This window comes from Salvia hispanica, chromosome 4 (genome assembly GCF_029641045.1).
Source record: "Salvia hispanica isolate PSC_SH4W2 chromosome 4, Shi_PSC_v1, whole genome shotgun sequence".
In the NCBI taxonomy this organism is placed as follows: Eukaryota; Viridiplantae; Streptophyta; class Magnoliopsida; order Lamiales; family Lamiaceae; genus Salvia; species Salvia hispanica.
Window position 1 is genome coordinate 56,971,001 of NC_142695.1, and position 15,781 is coordinate 56,986,781.

Here is a 15,781-nt window from a genome sequence, read left to right on the forward strand (position 1 = left end):
CCTACCTTTATATATTAGTTTTATAATAAAATGTGAGTAGAAATGAGTAAGTGGAATATGGGGTCCACTACCAAAAATGGTAAAAGTGAAATAGGACAAATTACGTGGGACGGACCGAAATGGAAAACTGGGACGAATTATTCGGGACGGATGGAGTATTTACTAATTTAATATAATAAAATAACAATTGAGTGTAAAATATACCACAATTGAGTGTATTTACTATTTTTGGACCATTCTACCCTTAAATGTAAAATATACCACAATTGAGTGTAGTACACTTAAATGCTCCCTCTGTCCACTATTTAAAGAACCATTTTGCCATTTTGAATTTTCCACCTTTTAATGAATTATTTACTTTTTTCACTTATGGTATATTGATCTCACATCCAACTAACTTTTATACTCACAATATATTATAATACTAATAAAATAAGTTAGTGGAACGTGGGATTTGTATATTAAAAATGGTTATAACATTCCACTTACTTTCTTTCTTTAATGTTTCACAATGCCAAGCAATTTCTTAAAATTCGTAATGAATCAAAATCACTCTTTAAATGGTTGACAGAGGGAGTAGTATTATCATTGTTACTGAATTATCTCTATTTTTTCCTCTTTCGTACTTTATTTTATCTCTTCATTTAACTTATAAAAGAACACTATGTAACATTTTCATGTTGAAAAACAAATGATCACATTCTTTCCTCCGTGTTTTTCACACTCTATTTTCTAAACACGAAGTTGTAGTCTTGCAATTATAGTTGTAATATTTATCTTGTTAAACATGCGTTCCATTTATTCATTGTATTACGTGCTCTAAAATTAACGCTAAGACAAGGTTTAGAAGTACAAGTGAAGAAGATGCAATCCTTAAAGAGAGAAAGGCAAGAAGAATGAGACATAGATTTTATTAGATATGTTTTCTTACTACCATAATAATGGATAACATGAGTTTCAATAGAAAATTAAAAAAAAAAACCTCTGTGGTTCAATTCTAGGGCTGGGAAAAAATACCGAAAAAATGATATATCGCTCGTATCGTATTGAAAAATATCGAAAAATTATCGAATTTTCGACATATCGTAATTTTCGATACGATACGACATCGTATCGTAAGTTTTCAATACGATAACGATATGAATTTCCTTATATCACGATATATCGTTTTATATCGAAAATACGATATATATCGAAAATTTTCGGTATATCGATATATATCGATATTTAACGATATATCGAATTTCGGTACGATATATCGAAATATCGATACAATAACGATATGAAATTTTTTTATATCGAAAGTTCGATATATCGAAATTCGATATATCGAAACTTTCAATACGATAACGATATGAAATTCTTTCATATCGATATTTTCGATACGATACACGATACAACGTTTTCGATACGATATATCGTATCGACCCACCCCTATTCAATTCTCTTACATCGGGAAAGAACTGAAAAAGAAAATACGGAAAATAATCGTAATTAATAGTAGTACACAATCACCACCGAAGTAATCCCTCAACAGCTGTTGATGATTCATCAGATTCAGATTGAATAATATTCTCTCATTTGCTAAACATTCGTTGACTTGTTTGAGTTCGTCGATAATTTTTTCAACCGCCTTCTTTACACTTTAATTTCCTGAATTGAATAATTATTAAATAAATTACATAAATCCGCCTGCTTAATTTCCAAACATGTATTATACAAAGTTGAAACACACATGCATGATACTACGAGTCTACGATGACGATGGAGTGCAATTTAATTGGTACTTAGAGATTTGAGTCACTACGGGATGGAAATGAACTAATATTGATCCCTTTAACGGAAAAATAAAGAAAAAAAATGCAATATACTATATACATGGTACTATTATTACTATCTTCGTCCTTTTAAAAATAACAAATATTGCAACTACAGGAGTTTTAATACACCATTAATAAAATAGCTGAGAAAAAGTTGGGAAGTTAGATGGTGCATGTGGTCTACATTATTAGTACTCCTTCCGTCCTGTCAAAAGTGGGGTGTTATTTTTACCACGTAATTTAAGAAAACGATGTTTATAATGGGGATAGTTGGGTCCACAGAGTATAAAATTGTTAATTCTAATAGTATAAGTTGTAAATAAATAATGTCTACCTAGAGTAATAATATATTGTTTCTAGAGTAATAAATAAAACTCATGCTATTGCTATTATAAACAGCTATATATTTAATCTATTGCATGATTGATTCACCTAATATAATTTTATTGATTTTCAAATTTTAGTTGAATGATCAATTATGTAATAGGAGTAGATTATATTTATTTTTCCAATTTAGAATACCATTTTTTAATTTTTAACCTGAAATAAATAAATACATAACCGATAAAAGGGAACAAGATTTACCCATTTTCCCCTACACTTCATAAAATTCGTGTCGGATCAATCTGTGCCAATTAATGGTGAACGAAGAGAGTAATATGGAACGAGATTTTAGGGAAGAAGATGAAGATCATGAGACATATGATAGAGAGATTTGAGTAAATATATTTTCTTATTATGGTAATAAAAATGTGTAATACCCGCTTCTTTCATTATCCTTTTCGTTGATGTTTAATGTCGAACTAAAGAATCTTCGCTCTATTGCTTCGTTGTGTTAAATAAGAACTCATTACTTACTAATGCTTAGTGTTGATAGTTCGCAAAACAAAACCTTGAAGTGAAAATCAAATGAACTAAACAATTGGAATTTACATTGTAGAATGTCAGGAATTTTCGAATAGCAATTCTTACTCAATAAACGAACAACTAATCTTCAAAATACTACAATACTTAGAACAAGGCTTCCAATAAAGGAAACAAAGAAAGGGAAAGATAAATGTGTATGGAACAAATGGCATCGGGTCTCTTTTTCCGGGCCGAAAGTTGCGGCCGTTTTCCGATCAGCCGTTGGGCCGGGGTATCAAGCTGTCCCGGACAGCAGCTTGGCAACCAAGTTTTTCTCGACCTGCAAGGTAGAGATCAGTTTTTGTCCACTAAGGATCAAAAGAAAACAAAAGGGGCTCTTACCATAGGGATGGAGACAACTTTTCTTTAGTTATAGATGACCAAAGAATCACCATAAGAGGCAAGTCAGCCCTGCAGCTCCTTTGGCACAACAGCCACCTGCTTCTCTGCACAATCAAACAATTCCAATTACTAACTAGTACTAGGTACCCATAAAATACCAAGTTGCAGCCATAAAGGAGAGGCAATGTGATCTCTAAAAGTGAGATTTGCTGCAGCATAACAACAAATGGTACAACAACCATTTAAGGCCTCACGGGTACACCACACTTCGCCTATAAATAACTCCACACCACATTCGAACTCCCTTTCTCATACACTTTGAATTTTCAGCCACAATGGCAAGTTTGAGAGTGAGGGCTTGGAGTAGAGTTTCTGCAGAGTTCTTGCAGACAACTCCCACACCCATAGGAGCTTCAAAGAGAGAGTAAACTTTGAGAATTTTGGAAACTAGAGATTCAAGCTACAAGTTCGAGAGGTAACCCCCTCAACAAATCCCTCTTGCATCATTGTAGAACAACATGGTTTAGCCAAGAACTTAGAGAACATAGAGCTCCATAGATTCCCACAACATTAGCATGTACAAGACTTCATCTCAAAACATAAGCTACTGCCAAACAAATTAAAAGAAGTTGTATAAAGAACTTAGCTTTAGGCTGTCCGGCGACGAAGCGATTGCCGACGCAGCAGAGGCGAGGCGGGGCGGTCAGCGGCTTCACTCGCCGAGGCTGACGACGTAGGCGCGATGACGAACCTGAGTTCCACGATCTAGGCGCCTTTCCCCTCGATTGGTGACTTCGCCGCTGGAGCAACAGCGAAAGGCGGCCGCCGGGGACGACTGCTCACCAAGGGCAACGCCGTGGGAGAGAGGCGACGCCTCCTCTCCACCAATTAATTCGCGGAGGAGAAAGGGATCACGGTGGGCGTTGATTCACCGGAGACGACGGAGGAAAGAGAGAGGCGTGAGGAGAAAGTATACGCCATCGGATTTCGGCGATCGATTGAAACGGCGAAGAACCGTGAGGAAAAGATGGAGGCGCCGCTGCTTCGCTTCATTTCTAGATTAGGGATTTTAATTGGAAAGGGAATTTGGGGGAAATGACGATGGAGAAGGAAGTAGCATAATTGGACACTTTTTTTTTCTTTATTGGGCCACCTTATTTATTTTAGTTGGGCTTTAGTAATTATTTGAAGTGGTGGCTGACTTAATTAGTTAGATGGACTCAATGGAATTAGTGGTGAAATGGTCCTAAATGTTTTAAAGGAGAATGGAGCATGGACCAATTTTAATTGAGAAGTTGGGCTGAGATTAAATATTTGAGCCGAGAATTATTTATGTGAGCTTGGAATTAATTTAAGGAATTTGAGCTTGAACCTTAATTAATTAATTCCCAAATAAATTTATCGAGTTTTCAAAGATGGAAACATATTAAAGTAAGGCGCGAAGGACCGACCGGCAGGCGACTCACCTTAAGAAAAATTCAATGAAAGATTTAAATGTGAATTTTCCAAGAATCCATACTTTATTAAATGTGAATTTTCCAAGAATCCATACTTTATTAAATGCTCAAGTATTTGTTTTCAAGAAAATAGAAGTTCTCCGGACTTAGCAAAGTGAATAATTAAGTTTTACAGAGTAGTGAAGCCGAGGTAGAACTAAGAAAATCATGTAAGACAAGACTAAGGACATAGGTGCTATACCATAGGGTACATGCATTCCTTCCAAGGAGAAATAGTTCAAGTACTAATTAGCGTGCTACGCTATTTATTTTTCAAAGGATAAATTGCTCAAGGGCAAGTGAGGTCCAAGCGAATAATCAAATTGAAGAATAAGCATATCAGGTGGGCATTCTTTCAAACGTGATTTCAGTATGAAAATGTGAATCTTTGCTCAAGTATGTTGTCATGCCATGTTTTGTTTTATGATTACCTATCTGCTTGGCTATGCCAATTCAAGTTAAAACGAATTCGGGTCCCAGTAGGGCCGCAAACCCTACTCGGACTAGTGTACACATAAGGGGACCGTGAGCTAACAAAAGGGGTTGGCCGGTCCAGTGACCGTCGTGGAATGTGGCCACATTCCCGGTTCACACAAGGTTCAGATATGGTATATCTATGTTATGTGATTGCGCAATCAAAGTCTTTTCAAAAGGAAAAGTATTTAGTGACACGGGTCCTTTAAGTAAAACCCCGTGATCACTCAACTGTGGCATTGACAATTAAAGATAGAACTATTTTGGCAATGTGCCCACTGAGTATATCAAGTACTCAGCCCTGCATGTTATTTTCAAATGTGCAGGTTGAACGTGTACGAGGAGGCGAAGGTGTTGGGACAAGACTTTTAAATAAGTAGTTAGGTAACCCAAAGTAGCATGTCTTCATACGTGCTATTTTGTCTTGGACTCTTCCGCTGCAAATCTAGAATTATGTGCTAGAAAGCTATGAACTTAGTCTTGATACTCTGAACACGTTTTGACTATGAACCCATATGCCTTTGATACTATTGATTTAAGTGATTTCATCCTTTTATTGTTGTCCCTTGATTATTGAGAATTTTTAGTCGCGAAATAGCTACGCTCACTAGCACTAGGGAGTTGTGGTCGTGACAGAGTGGTATCAGAGCACCGTTCTTTCGCTCTGGACCCAAGAACCTTCTTTTCAAGCCTTAGTCGAGAATGATAGTACTAGACTAGGATAGTACTAAAATGGAAAGCTTAAAAGGACCCAACACCTCGACTCGTCACGTTCAACTGCAGCAATGAGGTAAGAAAGAAGTTTTTACCAGAAAAAAAATTTTCAGTTATTCATGAAAGAACTTGAAAAAAAAAAAATGATTTCTTTTTGAAGATATTGTGAAAATATTCAGGGTTTTCAAGGAAAAGCATGTAAATTCCATTTTTCCTATGAATCATGGAATTTCAAGTTTAAATTGTTAAGCATAAGGATGTCTTTGAGACAAATGCTAAAGTATTATCAGTTACACATGCTCGATTATGTGAAGTATGATGATAGATTAAGGAACTTTTTAGGAAGTTACGGAATGACTAACGCATGCGAACATAGAATGCCTAAGAAGTACGTTAGACTAAACGCTCTTGAACAGAGTTGTAAGTTGATGACTTCCTTACCGCTTTTCTAAGCGATAAAATGAACGAGTATATGCAAGTTAGGGCAAACCCCTAATTTTGTTTTAAGAATGAGGAAATATAGATGAATGTGTCTAAAAGTGGACCCCACACCTTTTCCTCTACCCTATCTCTTGACGAAACCACGATCCATGATGTTGTAATTGGAACAATTCCAAATGTACAAGAATGAACCTAACAATTTATAAATAACCCATCTATTCTTAGATGGTAACGATCAGACGAGATACGAGAAACTACCTACGGCACATGGGCGTCTGTTGAACGTTTTAAATGATGGGAACAACATGAAGTTCCCTTTGTCTTCATGAACTCAATCATAATCAAAATGAGCGTACCCTTGATCTAGTAAAGGAGGTGTATCCTTACACGAAAAGATATCGTACTTACGATCAAATTAAGTGATCCAGTCTTGCGTAGCAAGTCAAGGAGGCTACGTGATCTAGAAACAATGCTTATAGCACGCTGTGAAGCACGATGGAGAGTGCAATGTTTTACGAGAATGAACGTCCTGACTTATCGAGATCATTATGAAAATATGACCTTCAACGACAGCTATTAGTTGTAACACCAGGAATCCTAGCTTGGAATCTATGGTTTCCTGGAACGCTCTGATCATGTACAAGCTCCGAAAGAACAAACAAGAAAGTGTCACATAAGTGGAACAGATGATTATGATCAACAGTACTTACTTGGATTCCCATCGATTTCTTTCTATGAACCTCCTTAATGAAAATGCCCTCGTCTACTTTAGACCTTAGATTGACTTGGATTTATGCAACTAATGCCTCATTTTTTTTTTTTTCTCCTACGAAAGTTGTGACTCTCTTTCAATTTGTTGGCTATAGTAGTTGAGCTCATTGTTCAGAAAATGTAAGGTGTTGACTTCATAAGCTCCGGTCATAAACCTTCGACTCTAAAGTTGCTTACGGCCATGCCCTCCAGAATAATCTCATTTTGAACATCCTGAACAAGGGTGTCCTGCCGTCTTTTTAAGACTTTTGATTGACTCACGTTTTTGCAAGTAATAAGTCACTATCATTTTATTTATTTATTTTTTTTTTTTTTTACGAAAATGGTGACTTACTTTCAAATCTTAAATTCGAAAGACTTATATGTTCTCAAGCATCTTTGTTGTTTGTTGTCCCCCGTATGACCCACCATTGATAAAATCAATATCCCAGATTCTTTAACTCTCACGGTATAACTTCACCCTTAAGTTGCTGATTTTTTCAGACATTTCTTCTCAGAGAATGGCACAATAAGTGGAACTTTTGTTCACCTCCTTATTTGGCAACCATATTGTGACTATTTCGTTCTTATATGAGTGAATTTTTCTTGTCCAGTTCCACTACATGCATTATTTCTAGCTCAAGATTTCTTTCTGAAACACTAAGTTAAGGCTAATGTATTGCATTTTCCTTGATGGTAGTTGACTTTTCCAAAAATATTTCTTTCACTTTGGTCGCTACCTGTGAATCCATTGATGTATTTCCATGATTTCCACATTATAATGTTGGTGAACCATGATCAACGTTAATCCATGGCAATTGTTTACATTTCTAAACCCTCTTGCGACTAATCATCTGAGGTCTTGACATGTTGAAACCATCATCCTTGATGTCCGGATCTAGTCAAGTTGAGCGGACAATTGAACTATCTTGTTTGACAACCTACTATGGAAATTGAGAGTTAATAAAGTATCATCTTGTTCTCATGACCTATGTTCTTTCAAGCTCCTTTCAGAAGTGAGTTTTCAAATTCGATGGGTTTATCTGAAACCATTGGGACCGCCTAGTTCTTTGAATTGACAAGATGAGTTCATTTGAACCTAGTTCTTTCTTTCAAAAATCAATTGTTGCAAATTGGTGATGAAAATTCACAACAGTCAAGTAAGAGACGTTATTCTTGTCCCTTTGGATGTTCTATAGTCCTTTCAATAAAAGAAATTTGCAGTCATGCTTCTTTTAAGTGACATCAGCACCTATCCAAGTTAAGACTGTTTGATTAATCATTGAGTTCTTAGTACAAGGCAATCACAAAGGGCATGAATGTTTGGACTTTTCGCACTTGTGTGCCGACGGTCACGAGCTGCTAAGGGATGGATCGTTACGCTATATACACAGAATATAGGCCAAAAAAAAAAAGAGAAATGTAAAGGAATCTTATATTGTATAGACCTAATGACTTTTCATTTCACAAGACATATTTATCTAAGCGATTAATCGTTGGGGCACAAATAACAAGGTGAACTAGGAGAGCCACGAGGAAATGGAGATGAAGATCATTGTTAGGTAACGAAATCTAGTGAAAATATGAACACTCTCATAGATTACGTTTTAATGAACGGATGTCTTCGACAAGAGGAAAATCGTCTGAAATGAGGCGCAATAAAACCAACGAATGAAGGAACGATCGGGAAAACGAAAATGTACTTCAAATGAGAATAAGAAGCAACAACTTGCCCCAAAACCATCGCAGAATGGCGGTAGAGAAACCGACCTCAATAAGAAGGTTGAGTACCGACCTAAGGCCCATCCCTGCGCTAAGTGGTCAAGAAACCACCGTGGAAAGTGCATAGTTAGGACACATAGGTGCCTTAATTGTGGAAGAAGCGGACATTTCTCCAGGGAATGCTGTACAAGAATACTAGGATAGGAGGGAGGCAGGACTATTAGGGGCAGCGTCCGTAGTTGCGAGCACTTCAAGCTGAGCCGAGAAGAAAGGCAGTCCCAGTCTCACCCCCCAATACCATATCACCAGCGGCAGCTACGCCAAAGGTTTCCCACTCAGGCTATAATTACTGCACCGAGGCAGAAGCAGCCTAAGATTGAGTAGGGAACCAAGAGCAATTTAGCAAGTATGGGAACTCTCCTCGACATACCTATTGCCATTCTTTCATGTCAGCACCTTGCGTGGATACTTTAGAACTGCTTACTGATGAAATCAAACATAAGATGAGGGTGTCCTCACCCGTAGGAGGCCTTATAGATATCTCGCGAACTTGCTCGAACGTAGAATTCACTATGGGAAACCTTAAGTTGGTGGCTCACAATTTGCATGTGATGTTGATGTGGAACGTCGACATCATATTGGGAATGGATTGGTTAGCTGAAAACTATGCTACCATTCTTTGTAAGGAAAGGCAGATCTCGCAGCAATACCCAGGAAAGGAACCCACAATCTTTCATGGAATCTCCATGAGGCGACGAAAGTCCATAATTTCTGCACTACAAGCAACCACTATGATAAGGAAAGGATGCCCTGCATACCTCGTGTATCTGAATGGAGAAGAGATAGAGGACCAAAAGATAGAGAATGTAGCAGTGGTACGAGAATTTTCGAATGTCTTTCCTGACGCACTACCAGGATTGCCGCCAGACATACAATTGGAATTTACAATTGATCTCGAGCTAGGATCGACCCCAGTATCGAAGGCACCATACAGAATGGCGCCTAAGGAGTTAGAAGAACTCAAAATGCAGCTACAGGAATTATTAGACCTTGGTTTCATCCGACCTAGTGTGTCACCATGGGGCGCACCAGTGCTCTTCGTGAAGAAGAAGGACGGAACATTGAGAATGTGTATCGACTACCGAGAGTTGAACAAGCTGACGCTCAAGAACAAGTATCCTCTACCAAGGATTGATGACCTTTTTGACCAACTTCGAGGGGCTGGTGTATTCTCGAAAATGGACTTGAGATCAGGCTATCACCAACTGAAAGTCCAACATGACGATGTACCCAAGACGGCGTTCCGCACTAGATGCGGCCATTACGAATTCACTGTAATGCCTTTTGGACTTACAAATGCCCTGGCAGTGTTCATGGACTTAATGAACCGCGTGTTCCATCCATACTTGGACAAGTTCGTCCTAGTCCTTATAGATGATGTACTAATCTATTCGAAGAACGAGAAGGAACACGAGAAACGTCTGAGAACCACCTTAGAGACGTTGAGAGCCGAGAAACTCTATGCTAAGTTTGGAAAATGTGAGTTCTGGCTTAACAAGGTGAACTTCCTTGGACACATAGTAACGGCAGAAAGGACCCGAGTGGACCCTGCAAAGGTGGAAACAGTACAACGTTGACAGTCACCAACAACGCCTAATGAGATTCGAAGTTCTTAGGTTTGGCTGGATATTATCGAAGGTTTATTGAAGGATTTTCTAAAATAGCCAGACTACTGACTCAACAGCTCAAGAAAGGAGCTAAGGTCAATTGGACGCCGGAGTGCGAAGCAAGCTTCCAACTATTAAAAGAAAAGTTGACCACCGCACCAGTCCTAGCAGTGCCAGCACCAGGAGCAGGCTATGTGGTGTACACCGATGCATCAAAGATTGGACTTGGATGCGTACTGATGCAGAATGGCAAGGTGATTGCGTACGCGTCACGCCAACTCAGGCCACACGAGCTAAATTACCCCACTCATGATTTGGAACTAGCGGCAGTGGTACATGCCTTGAAGATTTGGAGACATCATCTCTACGGAGTTCGATGTGAGATCTTCACGGACCACAAGAGCCTTAAGTACTTTTTCGAGCAGAAGGATTTAAATATGCGACAACGTAGATGGCTCGAATTAGTCAAGGATTATGACTGTGGCATAAATTACCACCCAGGCAAGGCTAATGTAGTGGCAGATGCCTTGAGCAGGAAGACCATTCCCCAAGTGGCCACTTTCCTCACACAGAATGAGGAGCTCATACGAGAATTTTCCAAGATGCGGCTAGAAATAGTGGGAGCACCAGAGACGGTGGAAAGTAGGATCGCCACTCTAGTGATTGAACCAGACTTAAGGGCCAGAATTGTTGAAGCTCAAAGGAGTGATGAAACATTAGAGAAAGTTCGTCTTAAAGTGAGGTCGGGAAAAGAGGTGAGTTATCATGAAGAAGCGGATGACGCCCTCACTTTTGAAGGGAGATTATGTGTACCCGATGACGAGGTTCTCAGAAATGAGATCATGAGCGAAGCGCATGAAACACCCTATACTGCCCACCCAGGAAGTACGAAAATGTATCAAGATATGAAGAAGCAGTTTCGGTGGGATGGCATGAAGAGGAGCATAGCGTCGTTTGTAGAAAGGTGCCTAGCATGTCAACAAGTGAAGGCTCTACATCAACGACCCTATGGGAAATTGCAACCCCTAGAAATCCCCGAGTGGGAATGGGAACACATTGCTATGGACTTCATGACAGGGTTGCCAAGGTCACAAAAGCGCGCACTTCGTGACAGGATTGTTATTTGGGTGATTATAGATCGCCTCACCAAAAGCGCGCACTTCGTGACAGGATTGTTATTTGGGTGATTATAGATCGCCTCACCAAAAGCGCGCACTTCGTACCAGTTCGTATTACTTACGAATCGAACAAGTTAGCTCAAATCTACGTGCAAGAGATCATACGATTACATGGAATACCGGTGACGATCACATCAGACCGTGATACGAAATTTACTTCTAGATTTGGATAAGCCTGCAGCAAGAGCTAGGCACCAGATTGAATTCAGTACGGCATTCCATCCACAGACTGATGGGCAGTCTGAGAGGACAATCCAGACCTTGGAAGATATGCTGAGAGCCGTAGTGCTCAACCGTGGAGGAAACTTGGAGCTAGTACTACCATTTATAGAGTTTGCTTACAACAACAGTTGTCAGCATCTATAAACATGGCCCCAAATGAAGCATTGTATGGAAAGAAATGTAGACCACCGCTTTACAGGAATGAAGTCGGAGAGAGAAAGATACTCGGACCGGATTCTGTAAAGGAAATGATAGAGATTGTCCGTCAGATCCGTGAGAGAATCAAGGAAGCTCAAGATAGGCAGAAGTCTTACGCGGATGCTCGCCGAACCAATCTGCAGTTCAAGGCGGGAGACAAAGTTTTTCTGAAAGTATCTCCGTCTAAAGGGATTACGAGATTCGGCGTCAAGGGCAAGCTAAGGCCACGTTTCATCGGACCCTACGAGATTCTAGAAGAAGTGGGTCCTGTGGCGTACGGATTGGCACTCCCACCGAGTTTCGGGAATGTACACAATGTCTTTCACGTATCACAATTGAGGAAATACGTGTTCGACCCGAAACACATAGTCCACCAAGAGGAAATGGTTTTGGAACCAGACTTAAGCTATGAAGAGAAGCCAGAGGCAATCTTGGATAGGAAGGTCAAGGAATTGAGGAATAAATCTATTGTAACAGTGAAAGTTTTATGGAAGCATCATGGACACGAGGAAGCTACGTGGGAATTGGAAGACAAGATGAAAGAAAAGTACCCAGAGCTCTTTGAGTAACTTAAGCGAAATTTCGGGACGAAATTTTCGTTAAGGAGGGTAGAATGTAATACCCGCTTCTTTCATTATCCTTTTCGTTGATGTTTAATGTCGAACTAAAGAATCTTCGCTCTATTGCTTCGTTGTGTTAAATAAGAACTCATTACTTACTAATGCTTAGTGTTGATAGTTCGCAAAACAAAACCTTGAAGTGAAAATCAAATGAACTAAACAATTGGAATTTACATTGTAGAATGTCAGGAATTTTCGAATAGCAATTCTTACTCAATAAACGAACAACTAATCTTCAAAATACTACAATACTTAGAACAAGGCTTCCAATAAAGGAAACAAAGAAAGGGAAAGATAAATGTGTATGGAACAAATGGCATCGGGTCTCTTTTTCCGGGCCGAAAGTTGCGGCCGTTTTCCGATCAGCCGTTGGGCCGGGGTATCAAGCTGTCCCGGACAGCAGCTTGGCAACCAAGTTTTTCTCGACCTGCAAGGTAGAGATCAGTTTTTGTCCACTAAGGATCAAAAGAAAACAAAAGGGGCTCTTACCATAGGGATGGAGACAACTTTTCTTTAGTTATAGATGACCAAAGAATCACCATAAGAGGCAAGTCAGCCCTGCAGCTCCTTTGGCACAACAGCCACCTGCTTCTCTGCACAATCAAACAATTCCAATTACTAACTAGTACTAGGTACCCATAAAATACCAAGTTGCAGCCATAAAGGAGAGGCAATGTGATCTCTAAAAGTGAGATTTGCTGCAGCATAACAACAAATGGTACAACAACCATTTAAGGCCTCACGGGTACACCACACTTCGCCTATAAATAACTCCACACCACATTCGAACTCCCTTTCTCATACACTTTGAATTTTCAGCCACAATGGCAAGTTTGAGAGTGAGGGCTTGGAGTAGAGTTTCTGCAGAGTTCTTGCAGACAACTCCCACACCCATAGGAGCTTCAAAGAGAGAGTAAACTTTGAGAATTTTGGAAACTAGAGATTCAAGCTACAAGTTCGAGAGGTAACCCCCTCAACAAATCCCTCTTGCATCATTGTAGAACAACATGGTTTAGCCAAGAACTTAGAGAACATAGAGCTCCATAGATTCCCACAACATTAGCATGTACAAGACTTCATCTCAAAACATAAGCTACTGCCAAACAAATTAAAAGAAGTTGTATAAAGAACTTAGCTTTAGGCTGTCCGGCGACGAAGCGATTGCCGACGCAGCAGAGGCGAGGCGGGGCGGTCAGCGGCTTCACTCGCCGAGGCTGACGACGTAGGCGCGATGACGAACCTGAGTTCCACGATCTAGGCGCCTTTCCCCTCGATTGGTGACTTCGCCGCTGGAGCAACAGCGAAAGGCGGCCGCCGGGGACGACTGCTCACCAAGGGCAACGCCGTGGGAGAGAGGCGACGCCTCCTCTCCACCAATTAATTCGCGGAGGAGAAAGGGATCACGGTGGGCGTTGATTCACCGGAGACGACGGAGGAAAGAGAGAGGCGTGAGGAGAAAGTATACGCCATCGGATTTCGGCGATCGATTGAAACGGCGAAGAACCGTGAGGAAAAGATGGAGGCGCCGCTGCTTCGCTTCATTTCTAGATTAGGGATTTTAATTGGAAAGGGAATTTGGGGGAAATGACGATGGAGAAGGAAGTAGCATAATTGGACACTTTTTTTTTCTTTATTGGGCCACCTTATTTATTTTAGTTGGGCTTTAGTAATTATTTGAAGTGGTGGCTGACTTAATTAGTTAGATGGACTCAATGGAATTAGTGGTGAAATGGTCCTAAATGTTTTAAAGGAGAATGGAGCATGGACCAATTTTAATTGAGAAGTTGGGCTGAGATTAAATATTTGAGCCGAGAATTATTTATGTGAGCTTGGAATTAATTTAAGGAATTTGAGCTTGAACCTTAATTAATTAATTCCCAAATAAATTTATCGAGTTTTCAAAGATGGAAACATATTAAAGTAAGGCGCGAAGGACCGACCGGCAGGCGACTCACCTTAAGAAAAATTCAATGAAAGATTTAAATGTGAATTTTCCAAGAATCCATACTTTATTAAATGTGAATTTTCCAAGAATCCATACTTTATTAAATGCTCAAGTATTTGTTTTCAAGAAAATAGAAGTTCTCCGGACTTAGCAAAGTGAATAATTAAGTTTTACAGAGTAGTGAAGCCGAGGTAGAACTAAGAAAATCATGTAAGACAAGACTAAGGACATAGGTGCTATACCATAGGGTACATGCATTCCTTCCAAGGAGAAATAGTTCAAGTACTAATTAGCGTGCTACGCTATTTATTTTTCAAAGGATAAATTGCTCAAGGGCAAGTGAGGTCCAAGCGAATAATCAAATTGAAGAATAAGCATATCAGGTGGGCATTCTTTCAAACGTGATTTCAGTATGAAAATGTGAATCTTTGCTCAAGTATGTTGTCATGCCATGTTTTGTTTTATGATTACCTATCTGCTTGGCTATGCCAATTCAAGTTAAAACGAATTCGGGTCCCAGTAGGGCCGCAAACCCTACTCGGACTAGTGTACACATAAGGGGACCGTGAGCTAACAAAAGGGGTTGGCCGGTCCAGTGACCGTCGTGGAATGTGGCCACATTCCCGGTTCACACAAGGTTCAGATATGGTATATCTATGTTATGTGATTGCGCAATCAAAGTCTTTTCAAAAGGAAAAGTATTTAGTGACACGGGTCCTTTAAGTAAAACCCCGTGATCACTCAACTGTGGCATTGACAATTAAAGATAGAACTATTTTGGCAATGTGCCCACTGAGTATATCAAGTACTCAGCCCTGCATGTTATTTTCAAATGTGCAGGTTGAACGTGTACGAGGAGGCGAAGGTGTTGGGACAAGACTTTTAAATAAGTAGTTAGGTAACCCAAAGTAGCATGTCTTCATACGTGCTATTTTGTCTTGGACTCTTCCGCTGCAAATCTAGAATTATGTGCTAGAAAGCTATGAACTTAGTCTTGATACTCTGAACACGTTTTGACTATGAACCCATATGCCTTTGATACTATTGATTTAAGTGATTTCATCCTTTTATTGTTGTCCCTTGATTATTGAGAATTTTTAGTCGCGAAATAGCTACGCTCACTAGCACTAGGGAGTTGTGGTCGTGACAAAATGTAACAAGAGTTTAAATAAAAAAACTAAAAGAAACCCTATGCGGTTCAACTCTCTTATGTGATCCGGGAAAGAACCGACAAAGAAAACCCGGAAATGAGCTTATTATACGATCACACTGTTACAATAATTAAA

General features: G+C 39.6%; 4 long non-coding RNA genes across 4 annotated transcripts; 2 read left to right on the plus strand and 2 right to left on the minus strand.

Annotated features, from left to right (window-relative positions):
- Positions 1-2,713: 2,713 nt before the first annotated feature.
- Positions 2,714-4,134, minus strand: LOC148929632 (uncharacterized). The gene is made up of 2 exons (XR_016129026.1): positions 3,069-4,134; positions 2,714-3,006 (listed from the first exon to the last, which is right to left on the minus strand). It is a non-coding gene; the product is annotated as an uncharacterized LOC148929632 (long non-coding RNA).
- A 157-nt stretch (positions 4,135-4,291) lies between these two features.
- On the plus strand, positions 4,292-5,594 carry LOC148929633 (uncharacterized). Its single transcript, XR_016129027.1, has 2 exons — positions 4,292-4,907; positions 5,365-5,594. It is a non-coding gene; the product is annotated as an uncharacterized LOC148929633 (long non-coding RNA).
- A 7,090-nt stretch (positions 5,595-12,684) lies between these two features.
- On the minus strand, positions 12,685-14,105 carry LOC148929634 (uncharacterized). The gene is made up of 2 exons (XR_016129017.1): positions 13,040-14,105; positions 12,685-12,977 (listed from the first exon to the last, which is right to left on the minus strand). It is a non-coding gene; the product is annotated as an uncharacterized LOC148929634 (long non-coding RNA).
- A 157-nt stretch (positions 14,106-14,262) lies between these two features.
- LOC148929635 (uncharacterized) lies at positions 14,263-15,565 on the plus strand. Its single transcript, XR_016129018.1, has 2 exons — positions 14,263-14,878; positions 15,336-15,565. It is a non-coding gene; the product is annotated as an uncharacterized LOC148929635 (long non-coding RNA).
- The last annotated feature ends 216 nt before the right edge of the window (positions 15,566-15,781 follow it).